Below are 4,597 nucleotides of genomic sequence, written 5' to 3' on the forward strand. Positions count from 1 at the left end.
TTTTTTAACTATTTATAGTTAATTAACGCAATCCCGGGGCGTTCTATATAGTTATGTATAATAATATTTATATTATTTATGCCTCTAACTGGAACGTACCTTGAGCATATATGCTGTGACCCGAAAGATGGTGAACTATACTTGATCAGGTTGAAGTCAGGGGAAACCCTGATGGAAGACCGAAACAGTTCTGACGTGCAAATCGATTGTCAGAATTGAGTATAGGGGCGAAAGACCAATCGAACCATCTAGTAGCTGGTTCCTTCCGAAGTTTCCCTCAGGATAGCTGGTGCATTTAACTGTTGTATAAAATAATCTTATCTGGTAAAGCGAATGATTAGAGGCCTTAGGGTCGAAACGATCTTAACCTATTCTCAAACTTTAAATGGGTAAGAACCTTAACTTTCTTGATATGAAGTTTAAGGTTATGATATAATGTGCCCAGTGGGCCACTTTTGGTAAGCAGAACTGGCGCTGTGGGATGAACCAAACGTAATGTTACGGTGCCCAAATTAACAACTCATTCAGAAACCATGAAAGGCGTTGGTTGCTTAAAACAGCAGGACGGTGATCATGGAAGTCGAAATCCGCTAAGGAGTGTGTAACAACTCACCTGCCGAAGCAACTAGCCCTTAAAATGGATGGCGCTTAAGTTGTATACCTATACATTACCGCTAAAGTAGATGATTTATATTACTTGTAATATAAATTTTGAAACTTTAGTAGTAGGAAGGTACAATGGTGTGCTTAGAAGTGTTTGGCGTAAGCCTGCATGGAGCCGTCATTGGTACAGATCTTGGTGGTAGTAGCAAATAATCGAATGAGACCTTGGAGGACTGAAGTGGAGAAGGGTTTCGTGTGAACAGTGGTTGATCACGAGTTAGTCGGTCCTAAGTTCAAGGCGAAAGCCGAAAATTTTCAAGTAAAAAAGTAACTAAAATTTAAATTTTGTCATAATTAAAAAACTTGAATAATTTTGAACGAAAGGGAATACGGTTCCAATTCCGTAACCTGTTGAGTATCCGTTTGTTATTAAATATGGGCCTCGTGCTCATCCTGGCAACAGGAACGACCATAAAGAAGCCGTCGAGAGATATCGGAAGAGTTTTCTTTTCTGTTTTATAGCCGTACTACCATGGAAGTCTTTCGCAGAGAGATATGGTAGATGGGCTAGAAGAGCATGACATATACTGTTGTGTCGATATTTTCTCCTCGGACCTTGAAAATTTATGGTGGGGACACGCAAACTTCTCAACAGGCCGTACCAATATCCGCAGCTGGTCTCCAAGGTGAAGAGTCTCTAGTCGATAGAATAATGTAGGTAAGGAAAGTCGGCAAATTAGATCCGTAACTTCGGGATAAGGATTGGCTCTGAAGATTGAGATAGTCGGGCTTGATTGGGAAACAATAACATGGTTTATGTGCTCGTTCTGGGTAAATAGAGTTTCTATCATTTATGGTAGTTTCTTGTTCCCCGGATAGTTTAGTTACGTAGCCAATTGTGGAACTTTCTTGCTAAAATTTTTAAGAATACTAGTTGGGCAACCAGTTAGTTCTTTTAAATTATAACGATTATCAATTAACAATCAATTCAGAACTGGCACGGACTTGGGGAATCCGACTGTCTAATTAAAACAAAGCATTGTGATGGCCCTAGCGGGTGTTGACACAATGTGATTTCTGCCCAGTGCTCTGAATGTCAAAGTGAAGAAATTCAAGTAAGCGCGGGTCAACGGTGGGAGTAACTATGACTCTCTTAAGGTAGCCAAATGTAGCCAAATTTGGTATAACTCCAATTACTCAGGTATGATCCAATTCAAGGACATTGCCAGGTAGGGAGTTTGAATGGGGCGGTACATCTCTCAAATAATAACGGAGGTGTCCCAAGGCCAGCTCAGTGCGGACAGAAACCACACATAGAGCAAAAGGGCAAATGCTGACTTGATCTCGGTGTTCAGTACACACAGGGACAGCAAAAGCTCGGCCTATCGATCCTTTTGGTTTAAAGAGTTTTTACCAAGAGGTGTCAGAAAAGTTACCATAGGGATAACTGGCTTGTGGCGGCCAAGCGTTCATAGCGACGTCGCTTTTTGATCCTTCGATGTCGGCTCTTCCTATCATTGTGAAGCAAAATTCACCAAGTGTTGGATTGTTCACCCATGCAAGGGAACGTGAGCTGGGTTTAGACCGTCGTGAGACAGGTTAGTTTTACCCTACTAATGACAAAACGTTGTTGCGACAGCATTCCTGCGTAGTACGAGAGGAACCGCAGGTACGGACCAATGGCACAATACTTGTTCGAGCGAACAGTGGTATGACGCTACGTCCGTTGGATTATGCCTGAACGCCTCTAAGGTCGTATCCGTGCTGGACTGCAATGATAAATAAGGGGCAATTTGCATTGTATGGCTTCTAAACCATTAAAAGTTTATTATTCATTTAATAGTCGACGATGGATGTGATGCCAATGTTACATATAACATAGTAAATTGGGAGGATCTTCGATCACCTGGTGCCGCGCTAGTTATATATTAAAACATTATTTAATACAATGACAAAGCCTTGAATCAATTGTAAACGACTTTTATAACAGGCAAGGTGTTGTAAGTGGTTGAGCAGCTGCCATACTGCGATCCACTGAAGCTTATCCTTTGCTTGACGATTCGATAAAATATATATGTTTAAGGCATATATAAAAAAATATTATATGTATGATGTATATATGGAAACGTATATATGTTTATATATATAAATGTGCAAAATTGTATGCATAATTATGTTATACAATTACGCATATAAGAAGAATATTTATATAATATATGAATATATTATATATATAAATAAATAATATATCAATGTGTACAAAATATACTTGTATATTTTAAATATGCATTTATTTAGTATGCGTTAATTATATATATTTATTTGGTAGCCAAAAGGACGCCATCATATTAAGGGCGAAGATTAAAAATATGCATAGTATATCTATGTGTACAAAATACTTGCATATTTTAAATACGCATTTATTTATTATGCGTTGGTAATATATATTTATTTGGTAGCCTAAAGGACGCCATCACATTAGTGGCGAAAATTTGTTTACAAAATACTTGCATATTTTAAATATGCATTTATTTATTATGCGTTGGTAATATATATTTATTTGGTAGCCAAAAGGACGCCATCATATTAGTGGCGAAAATTTGTTTACAAAATACTTGCGTATTTTAAATATGCATTTATTTATTATGCGTTGGTAATATATATTTATTTGGTAGCAAAATGACGCCATCATATTAGTGGCGAAAATTAAGAATATGCATAGTATATCTATGTGTACAAAATACTTGCATATTTTAAATATGCATTTATTTATTATGCGTTGGTAATATATATTTATTTGGTAGCCAAAAGGACGCCATCATATTAGTGGCGAAAATTAAGAATATGCATAGTATATCTATTTTTTTTTTTTTTTTTGAGGACTTTGCTTTTATTTATTGAATCTTCTCTAGATTTTGAGACTAACAATAAGTTTACGAATCTTAACATTAAAATTTAGCTAACAGTGTGTTAAAACTGCATTCTGGTTGCGCGTCCCTCAGGTCGGTCGCTGGGTAGGTAAGTCATTACGACGAAGACGTGATTGGTTGCTCAACCTTGTTAGACCTCTCGCCAGGTGGTTAGGGTGCAACAGTAGCTTGGTAAAGTACTTTTCCTTCTGTTCTGCGATCACTTCTTTGACTGGTAGGATGTTTAAGTCGCGTTGTATGTTTTCGTTGCGAACGTACCACGGTGCCCCGGTGATGGTTCTCAAGATCTTCGACTGAGCTCGCTGGACTATGTCAATATTACTATTGCTGGCACTCCCCCATAATTGGGAGCCGTACATCCATATAGGTTTTAGTACCGAGTTATACAGCAGGACTTTATATTCAAGGCTAAGGGGAGACCGAGCGTTGATAAGCCAATGAAGGCTGCTGGCTTTTAGCTTTAGGTGTGTTCTTTTTGGCTTCAATGTGCCGGCGCCATGTGAGTCTTCTGTCGAGGTGTACTCCTAGATATGTCACTTCGTTTGCTTGCGGGAGTGGAGTGTTGTTTAACGTTAGCGGCGGGCAGTTTTGTCTGTTCAGGGTGAATGTAACGTGCTTGCATTTTTGTTCGTTCACTCTAATTCGCCAATCTGATAGCCATTTTCAACAACGACCATATGAAGAGCTAGCTGCGCAGTTGCTTGCCTCGGGCATTTTGAGCGGCTAAGAATAGCTGTATCATCAGCAAACGTAGATGTTGTTATTCGTGTGCTTGTCGGGATGTCTGCTGTGTAGAGGACGTATAGTGTTGGCCCTAGCACACTACCTTGAGGAACTCCAGCTCCAACAGTGAAAACATCAGATATAGCAGAGTTGCATCTCACAACAAATTTTCTGTCGTAAAGGTAAGACTCTAAAAGCTTATGGGTGTTGCTGGGGAGCATTGTCTTGATCTTGTACATTAGACCTTCTAGCCAGACTCTGTCAAATGCTTGAGAGACATCTAAAAATATGGCAGTACAGTACTCTCGTTTTTCGAACGCGTTCCGAATTTCTGATGTTAT

At 39.0% G+C, this 4,597-nt stretch overlaps 1 pseudogene; it reads left to right on the top strand.

The window, feature by feature from the left end:
• Positions 1-2,667, top strand: part of LOC133849917 (large subunit ribosomal RNA) — a 3,540-nt pseudogene extending 873 nt beyond the window's left edge.
• The last annotated feature ends 1,930 nt before the right edge of the window (positions 2,668-4,597 follow it).

Source organism: Drosophila sulfurigaster, unplaced genomic scaffold (genome assembly GCF_023558435.1).
Source record: "Drosophila sulfurigaster albostrigata strain 15112-1811.04 unplaced genomic scaffold, ASM2355843v2 ctg38_pilon, whole genome shotgun sequence".
Taxonomy (NCBI): domain Eukaryota; kingdom Metazoa; phylum Arthropoda; class Insecta; order Diptera; family Drosophilidae; genus Drosophila; species Drosophila sulfurigaster.